Source organism: Arachis ipaensis, chromosome B1 (genome assembly GCF_059453495.1).
Source record: "Arachis ipaensis isolate K30076 ecotype BB chromosome B1, ASM5945349v1, whole genome shotgun sequence".
Taxonomy (NCBI): domain Eukaryota; kingdom Viridiplantae; phylum Streptophyta; class Magnoliopsida; order Fabales; family Fabaceae; genus Arachis; species Arachis ipaensis.
The window spans coordinates 104396593-104405278 of NC_142436.1; the positions used below are offsets into that span (position 1 = coordinate 104396593).

The window sequence follows — 8686 nt, forward strand, 5'->3', positions numbered from 1 at the left end:
CTCTTCGCACTCAAATGGCTATAACTTCAGCTACAAAGTTTCAAACAACGCGGTTTCAGTTGCGTTGAAAAGCTAACGTCCGGGGCTTCGATTTGATATATAATATGCCATAGTTTCTCTGACGCTAGGTGACACGACCGCGTGACCCATGCGGCCGCGTCGCAGTGACGGAAATTCAGCATGTTTGAATTCGCAACCAGCGAATTCTGGGTTGTTTCTGACCCAGTTCTCGGCCCAGAAAACACAGATTAGAGGCTATAAAGTGGGGGAATGCATCTATTCATAAATGGACTCTCATAATTCACTTCTCATGATTTAGATTTAGTTTGAGAGGGAGATTCTCTCCTCTCTCTTTAGGATTAGGATTTAGATTTAGGATTTTATTCGCTTTCAAGATTACCTCTGTTTATCAGGTTCAACATTTCTTTTTATTTACTCTTGCAATTTTATGAATTCTTCCATGTTACGGTTTACTCTTTTGAATTAATATTACTTGAGATATTTCAGTTTAATATTGCTTTCTTTTATTTACATTATTGTTATTCCCATCTGAAGACATTTTTATTCCAGTAAATTTACTTTTTTCCCTTTTGGTCTTGGTTAAGAAAGCAGTAACTCAGGAGTTATCTTAGCTCAACATAATTGATAACTGTTATCTTTGATAATTGAACTGAACTTCAATAATCCCAATCTTTTCTTAGGAAATAAATAGGATTCGAAGATCAAACTAATTAGTCCCTTGACTTTCCTTTGCTTTAGTAAAGGTTAACTAAGTGGAATTAAGATTCAACTTTCATTATTATTGATAAGGATAACTAAGTCTAGACTTCTAATTTCTTATACCTTGCCAAAAGTTTATTTTACAGTCATTTATTTATTTTATTTGTCATTTAAATATATCTGTGCTCATTGCCCAAGCTCCAAAACCCCCAATTTACAAAACTCATAACCAATAATAAGAATATACCTTCCTGCAATTCCTTGAGAAGACGACCTGAGGTTTAAATACTCGGTTATCAATTTAAAAGAGGTTTGTTACTTGTGACAACCAAAACATTTGTGTGAAAGGACTTTTGAAGGTTTAGAAACTATACTTGCAACGAGGATTTATCCGCAAATTTCTAGACCACGCAAAAGTTACTCTCATCATTGTTCCTTGATGAAATGTTGTTAACTAACTAACATGTAATGCTATATATACAAGGTGTGTGGATTGTTTTAATTTACTAAGATTTCTAGTTTACTCCTTTTATTTTCAATTAAACTAAACTATCATATGCTAAAAGGGTAAACTATACTAATTAATCCACATATTCTATAACTAATAAGTTTAGAATTGCAAACTAGACTAAATGGCTAAAATATAACTAAAGTGCAAAATGCAGAAATAAAGTAAAAATACAGCAAAAGAACAATGTATAAGTACTGAAAAATAAAAATAAAAATAAAAATACAGGAAAATAACAAAATAAGATAAAAGAGTCTGTAGTGGTTCACCAAAAAAAAAAATATGCCAGGGATGGCGACCTCCCCACACTTAAAATATAGCATCGTCCTTGATGCTCACTCAAGCTGGGTGTGAAGGAGTGTCATCACTGGAAGGATGGGCTGCTGGAGTCTCTGAGGTGGCCTGAAGATCTGCAGACTGGATAAGTGTAGGAGGATCTGTCTGCTGCAGTGGAGGTGCTGATGGAGAGGGATCTCTGGGTCTGCGGCCTGAATCTGATGTGGCTCCTCCTGTTGTGGCACAGCATGCTCCGGTCCTGCCTGCTCAGCCTCTCTCTGTGCATGTGTCTCATCCTCATGCTCATCCGCCTCCTCCTCAGATGGCTCTGATGGTGTGTCAGGCTTGGAGAGGATGTCGCCGCCAGAACGGATCATCAACTTGAGGTGCTCATAGCGTCGCTTGTTGCGATGCTCAGATCTCTCATATCGCCGCCGGTTACGGCACTCCATCTGGTCCAGCTACTGAAATAAGCGGTGCACGAGGTGGTAAACGGGCTCTGAGGCAGGTGGAGGTGCAGTGGGTGGGGCTGGTGCAGCAGTGGATGATGAAGGGGCAGCTGAAGGTGTGGCTGTCTCATCAGAAGCGGTGAAGAATGGGGGTTTATAACCCAAAGCCTGAAACTTCCTTCTGTGAGGGATAATCTTCTTACAGTCTGCAGCAGGTGGCTTCTCATCAGCAAGCTCCCAAGGCACGTCAGCTCGACGGCCGAGCTGGGTAATTAGATATGGGAAAGGGAGAGTGCCTCTGACATGGACCCTGGCCATGTAATACCAGATGAAACGTGGGAGGTACAGGTCCTTACCCTCCATCACACACCAGAGGAGGGTGATCATAGCAGCAGGTAGCTCCGTCTCGTGAATGCTTGGCATAACAAAGTTGCTCAGGATCTGGTGCCAGAGCCGAGCCTCATCATTCAAATACATCAGCTTGATTCCCTTAGGCATTGCTGTGTTCTTTCCCATGACCCAGGGGACAGTAGGATCAAAGGCTATCCTCTGCTTGACAGCATCCCAGTCAAATCTCAGAAAGTGCATGTCCTCTTCAGCCTTTTGGTAACCGTCAGGCTGATCTGACTTAGGCTGAAGCTGCAGAATATCCTCAATGGCTTCTTCAGTTACCAATATCTGTTTCCCTCTGAGGTGCACTGCATCCAGGGTAGTCTTGAAATAGTTGCAGTAAAACTCCCTGACCCAAGAAGCATTGACCTCTGTCAAGTTTCTCTCCAAGAAGAACCAGCCTCTCTGTTTTATCTGATCAGAGGTGTACTGCTGTAGTTCTTCTGGAATTTTCAGAGTTCTCTCCAGGTACAGGTTCCTGGAGGTGGCAAACACTGGATACTTCAGCTCACAGTATCTGTTTGCAAATTTGACTGGATCATTGGCAGGGAGCAGCTGGTCAGCCTTCTCCTGCGGGGTAAAGTGCTTCTCCCGCCAGGAGTCATCATGCATAATGTCCAGGATAGACATAGAGGATTCACCTCTTTTCCTTTTACCAGTTGTTGCTTTGCCCTTTCCTTTGCGCTGAGGGTCAGACATCCTGAAAAATAGAAATTCTGGGATATAATTGAAGAACAAAAGCAGGAAAATAAGTAGGCAAATAGAATAATAACAATAGAAGCACATAGTGGCAAAAGAGCAGTAGAATGATGAAATGAGTTAAGTATATGTGCATTATGGATTGTATTTGAGTTAGAAATCCGAGATGAAAAATCACAATCCAAAATGTAATATAAATAGAATTCATGTTAATTAGGAAAAACCATAATCATGCCTTGAGTTAGAAAGTTAAAGTAAATAGTTAAAAACCAAAAAGAGACGTTTGAAAGTTAGATTGGTTAGGATTGAAAAAGAGGTTAGAAAGTGGAAATCAGTGAGTTAGGAAAAAGTATGTTAAAGTGAGTGGCATGATAAATGGTTCCTAAGTAACAATAAATTCACAATTTTAAACAACAGTAAACTCATATTCAAGCAAGGAAATCAGGTTGTTGATGATAATCATATAGATGCATGAGTAGCAAAAAATTAAAATCTAAGCATTAATAATGCAATTTATTAACCAGGAAATCGAAAAGAATAAGAATGCTGGCCCGTGCATTCATGAATAGGTTTGGTAAAAGCTAAGTAATGCAAAATTCAAAATTGCCAAAACCAATACATGAATGAGAAGGAAACAATTTGCAGAAAATTGGGTAGCATTCTGGCTAAAATTGGATGTTCTCGGGTAATAAACAACAAGCAGAACAGTTCATATAAATTAAAATAAAGCTGCAAATAGACACAAGTAATAAGAACATGAAAGAGCGGTGTAACAACAGCATGAACAGTGAAGAACAGCATATGAACAGTATAAATATCACAGCCAGACCAAAATTGCAGAATAGGTAAATAACGCAACAAGTACGGTGCAATTATCAGGCCTAAATCCACTAACCACATCCTAGCTACCTAACCACCTAGAATTCACTACAAACATGCATCTCTAACTAGCCTAATTTTGAACATAAACTAAAAAATATGCAACTAACTACGAATGAAAGAAAAATGGCGTTTGGCGGAACCTGGTATGCGGAAGAACAAATTTATGGGACAGAGAGATGATGGGGTGTGTTGGTGGTGGTGCTGATGCAGCGGTGAAGGGCGGCTAGCGCGGCGGTGGGCGTCTGTTCAGTGGCAGGGGGTTCGGGTGGGGTTTAATGGTGGAGGGGGTGGGAAGAAGGAAGGGAGTGAGGGTGGTGGTGGTGGGAGGCGGCGCTGGTGGCGGGACGGTCGTGGTTGGCCGCGGTGGGAGGGGGGGCAGTGGCGGAGGAAGGTGGCGGTGGGTGAGAGGGAAGGTTAGGAGTGGTGGAGGGAGAAAAGAAAGAAGAGAAGGAGAAAGGGGGTGGTTTTCGGTGATGGGGTGTGGTGGTGGGGGTGGTGCGGTGGTCGGCGGTGGTGGAGGAGGGAGGGTTGCAGAGAAGAGAAGAAGAAGAAGGGGGGTATGGGGGGCGCGACGGGTAGGGTTTCGCGTGATAGGGGGTTAGTGATTTTGAATCCACGCGAACGCGTGGGTCATGCGATCGCGTGGCTAGGGTGAAATGGGGTTGACGCAGTTGCGTGGTTGACACGATCGCATGGAATGGGTAAAAGATGAATGACGCGGTGCGTGAGGCACGCGACCGTGTCGCTAAAAATTGTGCTAAATGCACAATTCCAGCGTCGTTTCAGCGTAACTCTCTGTCTCCATTTAGAGGGCCATAATATCCATGCGACACGGACGCATCGCTCACGCTTTCGCGTGGGATGAGTGTTTTGCAAGGGACGCGGACGCGTGGGCCGTTTTTGTGCTAAACGCACACCAGCCGCATGATTCCAGCTCAGATTTCTGGGTGTTGGATTTTTACGCCGATTTCTAAATCACGCGTTTGCGTGATTGACGCGGACGCGTGGGAGGTATTTTCGCAACTGACGCGTACGCGTTAGCGACACGGTCGTGTGGAACAATTCGTGCTAAAGGCACGCCTCTAGCCACGCTTTCGCGTGACTTTCTGTTCACTTTCCTTTTCTTTCTAATGCACTTGTGACGTGGACGCGTCAGCGACGCTTACGCGTCGCGTGCATTTTTTTTTATGCAATTATGCAATTATGCAGTATGCAATGCTAATGAATAATATTCAGGTTCAATGAAAATAATATAATATAAAAACAAACAACATGAAATAAAATTGAAAAAGAAACGACCATACCATGGTGGGTTGTCTCCCACCAAGCACTTTTAGTTAAAGTCCTTAAGTTGGACATTGGATGAGCTTCCTGTTATGGTGGCTTATGCTTAAATTCATCCAGAAATCTCCACCAATGTTTGGAATTCCAACAGCCTCCGGGGTCCCAAACTAGGCATGTAAAGCTTCTGAGCAGCTTCAAACAGATTCTCAGACTCCCAGGGTGACGAATGTCAGAATATATTCCAGGATCCCAAACTTTGCTTTTAAATCCGCCTTTGTCTTGACCTATATTTTTCCATCCGGGCGGTTTAGAAATAGTATTCTCACCAAGATGACCAAACGCCTTCCGAGACCCATTCAATTGAACTTGATACCAATCCGTGCACTTCGAATTGAAGCGCAGAACCTTATTGAATCTTGCACACCAGCTCTGAGTACGAGCCATTTCCCTCTTATTCTTAAAGTCGCAGAGAGCTCTAAGCTGGCCATCTGTTTCAAGCAAACCATATTCAAGTGGAAAGGTAAAGATAAAGGTTAAGGATTGTACCCACTTGAAGCTTGTATTAGGTGGTAGTGGCCTTGGGACAGGTGTTTCCAGTGGTTCTGTAAGTTCTACTCCCTTGTATTCTTCTGTGAATTCCTCCACTTCTTTGCAAAATTTTTCAACTGCAACTGCGTCCTGATCAAAGTCTTCTATGTCTTCCTCGTCATTCAAGTCATACATTGGAGGTTGAGAGAAATCTACCTCGACATCATCTTCGTATTCACTTGGACAAGATTCTTCAGGCTCAAGGAGTTCAGTTGCGGATGTGAGTTTGTGATTAGGAGAGCTTGATTCATGATCATCACTGTCTATTGAATCAACTTCTTGGTCTGTTCCGTCCAATTTTTCACAAGGTATATGCTTTGGAGGTTGTGCACTGTCCTCTTTAGCATCAATTTCGAACATCTCAGCAGAATCCTTCACAGCTTTCGATTCCCAAGGAGGTTCAGCATCTTCTAAATCTTCAACCACTTCTTCCTCTACAACTATCATGGCTTCCTCTACTTGTTCTAATACAAAGCCATGCTCCTCATTGTCCATCGGAGTTTCTAGTGTTTCTTTCATGCTACGCTCTTCTTTTGATTCTCCACATGCAGCCGTGGGAGTACTTTGAGTGCTCAGATGTCGAAAAGCTATTAAATTTACTACCTCGGTTAAGGCAGTAATGAGTTCCAATACGCCCTTTTACATCCTCGCTTGCCCTTGAAGAAGAACACGAAGTTTGTCATTCATTGGAGGTTGGGGTGGGTATGAGGGTTCATTGGTTGGGGAAGAGGGTTCAAAATAAGAATGTGGTGGTTCTTGGGAGTAATTGGATTGGAATTGTGGTGGGTAAGGATCATACGGTGGTGAATGGTGAAAAGGAGCTTGTGAGTGTGGTGCTTTAAAGCTACGTTGAGAGGACGGTCTATAAGAACAGGGTGGGGCTTGTTGGTAATTACAAGGGGGTCCACCATGTCTATCAGCTTGGTATGCATTGTGGAGCGGTCCTTGCCTATGATATCTTGGAGGGTGTTGTTGCCTAAAGGGTTGATCAGATCCTCTTGGCTCCATCCATCTTTGACTGCTTAGACCTTGATGCATATTCCTGTTATAGCTTCCACTGCTTTCAACAAATTTAGAACCAAACTCAAAGCGAGAGGGGTGAGAATTCATAGTAGCTAATAAAATTAAAAGGGAAAAACAAAAACAAATAAACAAGTAAAAGAAAAATATTTACAATAACCAATAATAAGGCACACGTTTGCAGTTCCCCGGTAATGGCGCCATTTTGACGAACTGGTTTTTCTATCGGTAAAGAAATATAAAAATATGATCGCGTTGTAAGTATAGCTTCTAAATTAACAGAAAATCCTTTTGTACAAACATTTTGGTTGTCACGAGTAACAAACCCCTTTAAAATTGATAACCGAAGTATTTAAACCTCGGGTCGTCTTCTCAAGGAACTGCAGGGAGGTGTTCTTATTATTGGTTATGAGTTTTGTAAATTGGGGGTTTTGAAAGTAAGGGACAAGTAATTTAAATGACAAGTAAAATAAATAAATAACTGAAAAATAAATTCTTGGCAGGGTATGAAAATTAGAAGTCTTATCCTAGTTATCCTTATCAATGGTGATGAGAATTATATTTTGCTCCCCACTAAGTCAACCTCTAACTATGAAGGTCAGTCAAGTGGATAAATCAATTTAACACCTAAAGTCCTAGTCAACTCCTAAGGAAAGACTAGAGTTATAGGAATTTAAATCAATCAGCAAAGATAACAATTGTCAATCACGATGAGTTTGACAACTCAAGAGTTACCAATTAATCAACCAAAGCCAAAAGGGAAAAATCTAAATTATTTATATAAATAAAGAAAAGCAATCATAATTCTGAAACACCTCAAATTGCATTAAATAGGATATTCAAATCTAACATGAAAAGGGTCATAAGCCAATTTGGCAACATAAGTCAAATACAAATAAAGCAATAGAATAAATAAAAGTAGAAGAGAACATAAATTAAAGGAACATTGAACCTGTGATTGAAGATGAATTGAACTAAACTAATAGAAATCCTAAAATCCTAAATCCTAAGAGAGAGGAGAGAACCTCTCTCTCTAAAAACTACATCTAAATTATGAAAAGTGAATAATTGTCGACCTCCTTTTGAATGGATGCATTCCCCCACTTTATAACCTCTACTCTGTGCTTTCTATACTTGGATCTAGGCCAAAAAGGGTTTCAGAAATTGCTGGGAGCGTTTTCTGCAGTTTTTGGTGCGTGGCGTCTGTCAGGCGTCCGCGTGGGTCACGCGGTCGCGTCATCTTAAGTTTTCCTTATCACGCGTTCGCTTCGGTCATGCGTACGCGTCATCTGTGTTCTGCTCAAGGCACGCGTCTGCATCAGTCACGGGTTCGCATCACTGCCTTTTCGTGCTAGGCATGCGGCCGCATCGTCCATGCGTTCGCGTCGCTGCCATTTTCTTCAAAAACTCCATTTTGTGCTTTCCTTCTGTTTTTGTATGTTACCTTTCCATCCTTTAAATCATTCCTGCCTTAGGAGATCTGAAAATACTCAACACACAAATCACAACATCGAATGGTAATAAAAGGTAATTAAAATAATTATTTTTAAAGCATAGGAAACATGTTTTTCACATATATCACATAATAAGGAAGGGAAAGTAAAACCATGCAATTTCACATGAATAAGTGGGTGAAGGGTTGAATAAATCACTTGAATTGAGCACAAAATATATCATAAAATATGGGTTTATCAACAAGCATGTGAGATTTGAGCCTAATTGTGTGGTTACATCTTATAACCACTTATCTTCCTTCTTGTGTGCATTGTTCTCTTTCTATGATTGTGATCTTTGATTTGTTTGATTCTTTATGTCTATTATTTTGTGTATTCATGCACTTATATGATTGACGCTATTGTTTCATTTAGCT

General features: G+C 41.2%; 1 pseudogene; it reads right to left on the bottom strand.

Moving 5' to 3' along the window:
- Positions 1-5298: 5298 nt before the first annotated feature.
- On the bottom strand, positions 5299-6483 carry LOC148577741 (uncharacterized; annotated as a pseudogene).
- Positions 6484-8686: the final 2203 nt, after the last annotated feature.